General features: G+C 43.1%; 1 protein-coding gene across 3 annotated transcripts in view; it reads right to left on the minus strand.

Moving 5' to 3' along the window:
- The window catches only part of HSD17B3 (hydroxysteroid 17-beta dehydrogenase 3), a 119,740-nt gene that overhangs the window by 64,054 nt on the left and 43,526 nt on the right, over positions 1-12,160 (minus strand). The window lies entirely within an intron of this gene.

A 12,160-nucleotide genomic window follows, 5' to 3' on the forward strand; every position in this document is an offset into this window, starting at 1 on the left:
TATTATTATAACTTTATTTCATATAGTGTTTTTCTCCCAATGGTACTTAAAGTGCTTCATAATTACAGTATAGAGCATGGCACTTAGCACATAGGATTTTCACAGACACAATCCCTGACTAGATCAGTTTATAATTTATGTTTTTAGTGCCTAAGGCACAGGGAGTTAAAGGAACTTACAGACGGTTACAAGCAGCTGACACCAGAAATTGAACTAGGTTCCCCTGATTGAAACTCAGTGTTGTTACCAGAGTTGGTGTCTTTCCTCACTGAACCATTCCTACCTTCTACTGTGTTCTCCCAGAGCATGAAAAGTAGATAATGTGCTCTTGAAAAGTTAAGCAGTGATTTTCTCATTACAGTACATACATTAATTAAGTAGTTGTGACCAGCTCCATAGCCAATAGATATTTGGTTAACTTATCCCCTGCTTCCCATTCTTTAAAAAAAAAAAAACACTACAAATGTTAAAATGTTATAACAAAATGTTATGATCCTGGTATTAACATCATACTATGTGAACCATGAATAATGTCACTTGCTGGTGAGCACTAGAAAATAAAAATTAAGGATAATGGAGGACAAAGAAAAACTAGGATGGAAGAGGGCAGTGGGAGACAAGGTGGGTGGACACAGAGAAAAGCATAATACTAAGAGAGGATATATTGGAAATTAGAGCTAAAATAAGTGTAAACCTATGAGTATGATGTGTACTGCTTGTACAGTAAATTAAGCATTTGGAGAGAAGAGGGCACTAGTTGATAATGGTTCATTGTTGACAAGGGTTGTAAGCAGATAGAGGGGTGCTGAATAAAATCAGTGTTAGGTGGCAGATCATGTCAGGATAATTCATTTTGACAATAAAAACTTTATATGCACGATGAAAATCTAAGTGTCAGTTCCACTTCTGTCTAAATAACTATTTGCAAGTTGTATTCTCCCTCGAAAACAAGCAAACAAGAAACAAAAAAACGTAATACTAGGCTTCCAAATGGTATAAATAATGGCATTATAAATAAAAATGATTTACAATAAGAATACTCTTTGTAATAATATAAACAACATTTCATCATTTTAGTTGTAATCTATAATGTAAGATAAACAATCGAACAATACGGTAACATAATCATTATTTTTCTTCAAAGGGATTTTCTCTTAATTTAATTGAATCTATTTTACATTACATGGAACCTAGAGCATTTTGAAACAAGATCAAGAAATAATGTGCCACAATACTTAAACCGCTTGATTGAAATTGTGTTAACCTCCCATCTCTTTATGGAGCATTAAAAAGCTTGTAATGATTGATTGACCCATCATTATATCAGAGTGCGGAAACATGAAGATGGATCTCATACATCATCAGGAGTCATTAAGTACAAGTACAATCTAAAACAACAGAAAGGCACATTTCTAAGAAGTAAGAATACTCCATAATGTATTAATTAATGAGATGATTTATGTGGACATACGTAAACAGTGATCAGCTGAATCGAAGGGCATTTGGGAACATCCCTAATGATAACAATGTATTATGGCACTGGCCTCTGCAACAATTTGGCAACTCTGGTACCATAACATACTCCATGTGTTTACTTTATAAGGACTCTCATTTAGTTTCCCTGTAACTGATGTTTCAAATTCAGGTCTGACTCAGTGGCTTCAGACAATTGTATGGAAAATCAGCGTAAACAGCGGCTACCTGGGAAGCTTGCCAGCGGTGGGGATCCTGCTTCTTCTCCGTGTGTTATACACATTAAGTACCAGAAGGGCAGCTAATCACATCATTCACATTCTTAAAACTGCATGGTCACATTATGGAGATTTACACATTAAATACTGCCGGTTTGTAGATTAACTGGCAATATAAAACTCCTACATTTACATATAGTATATGGCAAATACAAAGTTGGTTCTCAATTTATCTTTCTGTTGAAAAATGGCTAACTCTTAGGGGCCTATTCTATTAGCTTCAGCATAGGTAACCACACTGGCAATCAATGGGTGTATTGGCTGGCATTGGGTTTTAATATTTATTGGGTGTAGCGGCGGTGGGTGAAGGTGTTATTTGGCCTATGGTGGGTGTTTATTCCTTCAAGGTGGATAGCAGGAGGGGTTAACCCCTTCATTACCTTAGCGGTTACTACTGCTATGGTAATTAAGGGGTTAACCCCTCCTGCTACCCCACCGCAAGGCCTAAACACCGACCATGAGCCAAATACGACCTTCACCCAAACCCCACTACACCCATAAACCGGGCACTTGGGTTTAACCCCTTCATTGCCTCAGCAGTTAGCTGCTAAGTTAATGAAGCTGCCTGTACATGTATTTTTATTACCTAGGATTGAAGCCAGGGGTCTACGGAGCTTGTATTAATGTGTATCAGCTCCGGAGACTCCTGGCTTCAATATGATGCAATAAAAAATAAATTCTAAGTCCTACTCACAAATCCCATCTCGCCACCTTTGGGGTGACGAGATGAAATTTGCGAGTTGCCTGCTAGCTGAGAGCCTAGGTGAGATTCTCGTAGATACTAGAGTAGGATGATTTTAGAAAAAATGTGAGTTGGAACTTTTTTTAAGCTCCCGCTCGGTGTGTTTGGTGAGTGGTGCAACCGCTCGGTGGAAGCACTTCCCGTACGAGTTTGGCAGGTCATCAGGACCTTTCTGTATAGCAAACTTGCCAAATCATTTGGAAAGTGCTCAAAAACCTTGATGAGTTGGTTATTGAAGTTTATAGAATAGGCCCTGCATTTAGACATATGACATCTCTGCCATTAACAGTGCTGTATCAAAGATTTTGCTTATTACCTTTTCCATTTTAGGTTAAAAAATCTAAAAGAGGCACAAAACAAATATCAAGCAATACACAAAACATAATTAGAGGTTAGTTGGTTCATACCTAACTATGGAAAAATTAAATTGCAATTTCAAAGTTTCAATTCTCAAGGCTTAGTCCTAAATACTTTTCTTTAAATAACAATGGCTTCCAGAACTTTATATATCTTAAAAATAGAAAACTATCGGACAATTTCACCATGAATTATATCAGGGGTGTGCAAACTTCTCGTGCTGCGGCCCCCCTGCCGGGAGCCACAGCGTTCACAACCCCTCTCCTAAGACTCGGCGTCAAATGACGTCACGGGTCATGTCACGTAACATGACCCCGCTGCATCATTTGACGCCACGTTGCCATGCCGATGACCGAGCATAGACCAGGTAAGAGCGTTACAGAGGCCTCAGGCCTCCCCCGGAATTTAAATTAAATGCCGTGGGACAGAGTGTGGGACCTCTGTAACCGCCGCTCCCCCCCCCCCCCCCTCCCTCCTCCCCTAGAAATTCTCTCGCCCCCCCCCCCCCGGGAGGCACGCCCCCCACTTTGCGCACCGCTGAATTATATGACTGGAAAGAGAAAGGCATTTGCCTGTAGTCTGATGTACTGGAGAATGTACTTCACAATTGTGCTACTACAGTACACTGTAGTTGCATTGTACTGTATGATTTTTCTGCAGCTGTCCATAGTGCTGAATTGTAGTCAGAAGAAAAGGCTTGAATGGATAATCCCTATCTTCTTAAACCTTTAAATACAAGACATGCCTGGAACACACTGCAAAGCCCAAACTGGTTAAAAGTTTTTCAAATGCCACATACTGATGATGTTGAGCTGTTACAGAGGTTCAAAAAAATGTATCAATACATGAATATTACAAATGTATCAAAAGCCTGAAAATGAATGAGCTCTAGGTAGTCACAATACAAGAGACTGCAGTCTATGCTGGTGCTCTGCTCATGGACACTGACAATAATTACCGTCAAACTTTTAAAGGAAATACAGTACAAATACAGTATGTAGTGGTTTTGCAGTGCCATATGGATTTAGTTGATAACATAATTGTGGATACCACATACCTGTAAATAGTATGTTATACTGTATTTGTGCATTTATACAATAGTAGAAATAGAACACCAAAATATGTTTGTGTGTGAAATGATGCCATGGCCAGAGAAATACTGATAAGAGTTAGGTTTAAAGCCAAGCTATAATTTTACTATTAATAACATTTTATATATAAACCAAATGGATTACAATTTAGGATTTCTAAAATAAAATGGTACTCAAAGTGCTCCATAATAATAATATAGTACATGTTATGCAGTGCTGTACTGTATATACAATTTCACAGGTACTGTCACGGGAGACTCCTGTGGCGGGTAGGATCTCGGTGGCCGGAACAGCACAAGCGTAGTAGGGGTCACAAGCAGGGGTCCGAGGCAGGCGGCAGGTAGCTACGTCAGATAACAAGCAGGGGTCCGAGGCAGGCGGCAGGTAGCGAAGTCAGGTACAAGCAGAGGTCGGCAACGAGGAGACTGGAACAGGACAGGCGGGGCAGGACAGGGACTAAGGACAGGGAGCAGGGACTGAGACCGGGGAGCAGGAATAACCAGGGACAAGCCAGATTACTAGCAAGGACCTTTACTGTGAGAAGACTACAATACAGGTACAGGTACAGGTACAGGAAACAGGTCAGGATCAAAGACAGGCATGAGCATACTGTAGGAGTCTGACTAGCAAGCAAAGGCAAAAGCAACAGACAGGAAGCAAGCTATAAAGGACAGAGACAGAAGCAACAAGAAGACAGACAGACAGAGGAACCCAGAGCCAACAGAAGACAGCAGCACACCCAGTGGACAAGGAAGCTATGGCTAGGCAGGAGGTCTAGGCAATCCTGACATTACTCCCCCCTCTCAAGAGCGTTCTCCGGACGATCCTCCAGGCTCTTCCCGGAGGCCTTGATGAAATGGCGACTCAAGGTGACCCACCTCTGGTGGCTTGTCAGTGGGCAGAGGGTACTCCACAGGTACATTTGGTGCAGCAAGGAACCTCCAAATGGGTGCGTTCAACCCAAAAGCAGGGGCAGAGAAGCCAGTAGATCCTCCTGACAACCCTCCTGGTTTAGCAAGGTGTCCCTGATGGAAGGCCGACTCACGATGGCCTTCGGACAACACTCCAAGTTTTGCAGGAACATAGGGATCAGCAACAACTCCGGACAACCTTCCAGGCTCTTCAGGGAAATCTTGATGGAAGGCCAACTTAATGTGTACGTCAAGTGCTGATGGGAAATCTGTCAGAGGTGCATTTATCCTTATCGCAAGAGCGTTGGCATCAGCATCAAGAATATTAGGCATAGCAAGGAACTTCACCAGGGATCCGTCTAACGTCATAGCAGGGGCATCGGACACAGATACATCAGGCTCTTCACATGCGGCAGAGGGGACATATTCACTTTCCGTGGTCTCTTTTTGTGACCAATATATCTCTTTTAGTTTTGGAATCTGGAACTTCCCAATGGATACGCTCAAATCCATTGCAGAGGCATGGACATCAGGAATGTGGGCATCAATGACGGGTGCAGACTTTTCACATGTGTAAGTGGGAACATAGAATTCACGCTCCATGGTCTCCTTTTGTGACTGCCGTTTTGTGGTATCACCTAAAGTCTGATTAAGACCAGCTATTTGATTTTTCAGCTCTTGAGGCTGTCCTTCTGCATTTCTTTTCCCACTCAATGCAGTTGTCAGTTCGGCTTCTTTGGAGTTGAGTCGCGACTCCATATCTCCCAGCTGACTCAGAGTAAAGCTTAAATATGTTTCATCTTCTTCATTTCTGATCTGCAGCTGCCGGTACTCCTTCCGGGCATTGTCCAGCTCCAGCTGCAGCCGGACCTTATCACGGGCTGTGTGGTCCAATAATTTGCAGGCATCGGCCATTTTGACCTCATAGCGCTTTGTCAGGCCAGCCACTTGACAGACGGAAACCTTCTCTCTCTCCTCCTTTGTGGCAAGCTGTGTCTTGAGCTCAGCGATCTGCGCCTGCAGCGCTGTGAGCTGCTGAGATGTGTGTTCAGCTGCTAGCTTTAGCTCTTCCTCCAGCGAGGCTCTGGTTATGCTCAGTGTGGCCTTCAGCTCCTCATGCTGTTCTTTGGGGACACACTGGGTACTCAAATAATCTTGCATCATACTTATTTTGTAGGCAGTCTGGAAACTTTCTTCCTGCAGAACTCGCTGCTTTTCTTCAGCATTTACCCATTTCTCTTTGGTGTCCTGCAGATGTGTACGCAGTTCTCGCAGCTGACTCTGCAGCATATTTTCTGCTTGTGTGCGCCGCTCCAGGGAGACACGTTCTTCTTGCAGCACTCTCTCTGCATTCTGCAGTGCTGTCTGCACGTCTAACTTTTCCTGGGCCAACTGTTTCTTCTCCTCTCCTAATTCATGGAGCTTCTTATCTCCTTCACTGACTTGGACATAGAGATTCTTGCACTCCTGGGTTACCATTTCAAAACTGCTATTTAACCCTTCGAAGATCTCTCTCAAAGAACGTAGTTCTGTGTTGAAGTGGCAATTCTTCTCCTCAGAGGCTTCCAATTTTGTGCCAACTTGAGCCATGAAACTCTGGTACTGCGCATTATCAGCATAGGCCTTCTCCAGCTTACTTGACAGGATTACCCTGTCCCTCTCCAACTGCTCTCTTTCTTTCTCCTGGAGAACACACTTAGCAATTGCTGAAGATAGACAGCTTTGTAGTGCAGTCTTGGCCTCTTGCTCCTTATCTAAACGTTCATAAAGACAATCAATCGCTTTCTGTGCAGCTTGCAGCGTCTGAGTAGGGGCATCTTTCTTTTCTTCCACTATTCCTGGGATACGTCTGTGAGTTGCCTTAAGCTGCAGCATATCTCTTTCATCAAATGCAGACTCTGAGGTTACATTTTCATTCTTAATTCCTTCTGCAACTTCCACAGTAATGCCTCCCTTCTTTTTCTTCTTCCTTGCTTTGAGAAGTTCTGAAGAATCAGTGGTACTGTGTTCACATTTACTGCTCAAGACTGTTTGAGTGGGAGCCATAATTAAACCACACTTCCTAAGACACCAGTAAAGAGGAAATGTGTTTTTAAAGCAGAAGCATTAGAATCAACAACAGGAATATTAGACACAGAGAGACACAAGATAGGAGAGCTGACCCTTTGAGACTTTAACATCAGTCACAGAGATTATAAATGCAAGTAAAAAACATAGACAGAGAAACCTGCAGTTATATCTGAATCTTTTAGGTATAAGGCGTAGGGATATCATACAGACAGAGAAAACCTGCAGTTACATCTAAATCTTTATGCATCAGGCGTAGGGATATCATATAGACAAAGAAAACCTGCAGTTACATCTAAATCTTTATGCATCAGGCGTAGGGATATCATATAGACAAAGAAAACCTGCAGTTACATCTAAATCTTTATGCATCAGGCGTAGGGATATCATATAGACAAAGAAAACCTGCAGTTACATCTAAATCTTTATGCGTCAGGCGTAGGGATATCATATAGACAAAGAAAACCTGCAGTTGAATCTGAAACTTTTGATATCAGGCATAGAAATATCATAGACAGCAGGAAACTAATCCAGAGAAAACTTGTAGTTAGATCTGAAACTTTTGACATAGGAATATCAGACAGAGAACCCTGCAGTCAAATCTGAAACCTTTGATATCAGGCGTAGGGATATCATAAGTTGCAGAGAAACAAACTTTAGGGGAACTTGCAGGTAAACCTGAAACCTTAGAACCAATCATATGAAAAACTATAGATGAAAGAAAATCAAAGCATGTAGCAACAAAATAATGGGAGCACTTTTGTCTTTTGAAATGAAGACCCTGTGAACAGCAGTAAATCAAGGTAACCGTCTTAAATAGAAATGTGAGTCTGAAAATCTGCAGTGGCCCACCCACAATGCAGAGACAATTCTTGTCCAGGTAATGAAAGTCTGAAAATGGCAAAAACAGGTACTGCAGGGAGGGTTTTTTTTTTTTTTTTTTTTTTTTGTAAAAGGGAATTCTTCTCAGGGAGAAAGTGGCACAAAAAACCCTGCAGAAACCTTTGCAAAAATAAACATCTCAAAGAAAGCTGCAATAGTCGGTAGCAACAGTTCTAGTCTCAGAAAAAATGTTTTTTCGTTATGAACGCAATAATTCTTGCAGAACACTTAGCAGCAACAAAAAAAAACCTTTCAAAATCCCAACTTGGATTTCCAAAAAAGAAACGAAAGTACTTATCTTCAACCATGCGGATGTGGTCTGCTGCAGCAGGCAGGAAAGGGTGCAGGCAGAAGAAGAATCTGTTCCAGCGAGATCCAGAAGTGGCCTTTGCTTTCTGTCACGGGAGACTCCTGTGGCGGGTAGGATCTCGGTGGCCGGAACAGCACAAGCGTAGTAGGGGTCACAAGCAGGGGTCCGAGGCAGGCGGCAGGTAGCTACGTCAGATAACAAGCAGGGGTCCGAGGCAGGCGGCAGGTAGCGAAGTCAGGTACAAGCAGAGGTCGGCAACGAGGAGACTGGAACAGGACAGGCGGGGCAGGACAGGGACTAAGGACAGGGAGCAGGGACTGAGACCGGGGAGCAGGAATAACCAGGGACAAGCCAGATTACTAGCAAGGACCTTTACTGTGAGAAGACTACAATACAGGTACAGGTACAGGTACAGGAAACAGGTCAGGATCAAAGACAGGCATGAGCATACTGTAGGAGTCTGACTAGCAAGCAAAGGCAAAAGCAACAGACAGGAAGCAAGCTATAAAGGACAGAGACAGAAGCAACAAGAAGACAGACAGACAGAGGAACCCAGAGCCAACAGAAGACAGCAGCACACCCAGTGGACAAGGAAGCTATGGCTAGGCAGGAGGTCTAGGCAATCCTGACATTACTCCCCCCTCTCAAGAGCGTTCTCCGGACGATCCTCCAGGCTCTTCCCGGAGGCCTTGATGAAATGGCGACTCAAGGTGACCCACCTCTGGTGGCTTGTCAGTGGGCAGAGGGTACTCCACAGGTACATTTGGTGCAGCAAGGAACCTCCAAATGGGTGCGTTCAACCCAAAAGCAGGGGCAGAGAAGCCAGTAGATCCTCCTGACAACCCTCCTGGTTTAGCAAGGTGTCCCTGATGGAAGGCCGACTCACGATGGCCTTCGGACAACACTCCAAGTTTTGCAGGAACATAGGGATCAGCAACAACTCCGGACAACCTTCCAGGCTCTTCAGGGAAATCTTGATGGAAGGCCAACTTAATGTGTACGTCAAGTGCTGATGGGAAATCTGTCAGAGGTGCATTTATCCTTATCGCAAGAGCGTTGGCATCAGCATCAAGAATATTAGGCATAGCAAGGAACTTCACCAGGGATCCGTCTAACGTCATAGCAGGGGCATCGGACACAGATACATCAGGCTCTTCACATGCGGCAGAGGGGACATATTCACTTTCCGTGGTCTCTTTTTGTGACCAATATATCTCTTTTAGTTTTGGAATCTGGAACTTCCCAATGGATACGCTCAAATCCATTGCAGAGGCATGGACATCAGGAATGTGGGCATCAATGACGGGTGCAGACTTTTCACATGTGTAAGTGGGAACATAGAATTCACGCTCCATGGTCTCCTTTTGTGACTGCCGTTTTGTGGTATCACCTAAAGTCTGATTAAGACCAGCTATTTGATTTTTCAGCTCTTGAGGCTGTCCTTCTGCATTTCTTTTCCCACTCAATGCAGTTGTCAGTTCGGCTTCTTTGGAGTTGAGTCGCGACTCCATATCTCCCAGCTGACTCAGAGTAAAGCTTAAATATGTTTCATCTTCTTCATTTCTGATCTGCAGCTGCCGGTACTCCTTCCGGGCATTGTCCAGCTCCAGCTGCAGCCGGACCTTATCACGGGCTGTGTGGTCCAATAATTTGCAGGCATCGGCCATTTTGACCTCATAGCGCTTTGTCAGGCCAGCCACTTGACAGACGGAAACCTTCTCTCTCTCCTCCTTTGTGGCAAGCTGTGTCTTGAGCTCAGCGATCTGCGCCTGCAGCGCTGTGAGCTGCTGAGATGTGTGTTCAGCTGCTAGCTTTAGCTCTTCCTCCAGCGAGGCTCTGGTTATGCTCAGTGTGGCCTTCAGCTCCTCATGCTGTTCTTTGGGGACACACTGGGTACTCAAATAATCTTGCATCATACTTATTTTGTAGGCAGTCTGGAAACTTTCTTCCTGCAGAACTCGCTGCTTTTCTTCAGCATTTACCCATTTCTCTTTGGTGTCCTGCAGATGTGTACGCAGTTCTCGCAGCTGACTCTGCAGCATATTTTCTGCTTGTGTGCGCCGCTCCAGGGAGACACGTTCTTCTTGCAGCACTCTCTCTGCATTCTGCAGTGCTGTCTGCACGTCTAACTTTTCCTGGGCCAACTGTTTCTTCTCCTCTCCTAATTCATGGAGCTTCTTATCTCCTTCACTGACTTGGACATAGAGATTCTTGCACTCCTGGGTTACCATTTCAAAACTGCTATTTAACCCTTCGAAGATCTCTCTCAAAGAACGTAGTTCTGTGTTGAAGTGGCAATTCTTCTCCTCAGAGGCTTCCAATTTTGTGCCAACTTGAGCCATGAAACTCTGGTACTGCGCATTATCAGCATAGGCCTTCTCCAGCTTACTTGACAGGATTACCCTGTCCCTCTCCAACTGCTCTCTTTCTTTCTCCTGGAGAACACACTTAGCAATTGCTGAAGATAGACAGCTTTGTAGTGCAGTCTTGGCCTCTTGCTCCTTATCTAAACGTTCATAAAGACAATCAATCGCTTTCTGTGCAGCTTGCAGCGTCTGAGTAGGGGCATCTTTCTTTTCTTCCACTATTCCTGGGATACGTCTGTGAGTTGCCTTAAGCTGCAGCATATCTCTTTCATCAAATGCAGACTCTGAGGTTACATTTTCATTCTTAATTCCTTCTGCAACTTCCACAGTAATGCCTCCCTTCTTTTTCTTCTTCCTTGCTTTGAGAAGTTCTGAAGAATCAGTGGTACTGTGTTCACATTTACTGCTCAAGACTGTTTGAGTGGGAGCCATAATTAAACCACACTTCCTAAGACACCAGTAAAGAGGAAATGTGTTTTTAAAGCAGAAGCATTAGAATCAACAACAGGAATATTAGACACAGAGAGACACAAGATAGGAGAGCTGACCCTTTGAGACTTTAACATCAGTCACAGAGATTATAAATGCAAGTAAAAAACATAGACAGAGAAACCTGCAGTTATATCTGAATCTTTTAGGTATAAGGCGTAGGGATATCATACAGACAGAGAAAACCTGCAGTTACATCTAAATCTTTATGCATCAGGCGTAGGGATATCATATAGACAAAGAAAACCTGCAGTTACATCTAAATCTTTATGCATCAGGCGTAGGGATATCATATAGACAAAGAAAACCTGCAGTTACATCTAAATCTTTATGCATCAGGCGTAGGGATATCATATAGACAAAGAAAACCTGCAGTTACATCTAAATCTTTATGCGTCAGGCGTAGGGATATCATATAGACAAAGAAAACCTGCAGTTGAATCTGAAACTTTTGATATCAGGCATAGAAATATCATAGACAGCAGGAAACTAATCCAGAGAAAACTTGTAGTTAGATCTGAAACTTTTGACATAGGAATATCAGACAGAGAACCCTGCAGTCAAATCTGAAACCTTTGATATCAGGCGTAGGGATATCATAAGTTGCAGAGAAACAAACTTTAGGGGAACTTGCAGGTAAACCTGAAACCTTAGAACCAATCATATGAAAAACTATAGATGAAAGAAAATCAAAGCATGTAGCAACAAAATAATGGGAGCACTTTTGTCTTTTGAAATGAAGACCCTGTGAACAGCAGTAAATCAAGGTAACCGTCTTAAATAGAAATGTGAGTCTGAAAATCTGCAGTGGCCCACCCACAATGCAGAGACAATTCTTGTCCAGGTAATGAAAGTCTGAAAATGGCAAAAACAGGTACTGCAGGGAGGGTTTTTTTTTTTTTTTTTTTTTTTTGTAAAAGGGAATTCTTCTCAGGGAGAAAGTGGCACAAAAAACCCTGCAGAAACCTTTGCAAAAATAAACATCTCAAAGAAAGCTGCAATAGTCGGTAGCAACAGTTCTAGTCTCAGAAAAAATGTTTTTTCGTTATGAACGCAATAATTCTTGCAGAACACTTAGCAGCAACAAAAAAAAACCTTTCAAAATCCCAACTTGGATTTCCAAAAAAGAAACGAAAGTACTTATCTTCAACCATGCGGATGTGGTCTGCTGCAGCAGGCAGGAAAGGGTGCAGG

The sequence above is a fragment of the Ascaphus truei genome, chromosome 1, assembly GCF_040206685.1.
Source record: "Ascaphus truei isolate aAscTru1 chromosome 1, aAscTru1.hap1, whole genome shotgun sequence".
Taxonomy (NCBI): Eukaryota; Metazoa; Chordata; class Amphibia; order Anura; family Ascaphidae; genus Ascaphus; species Ascaphus truei.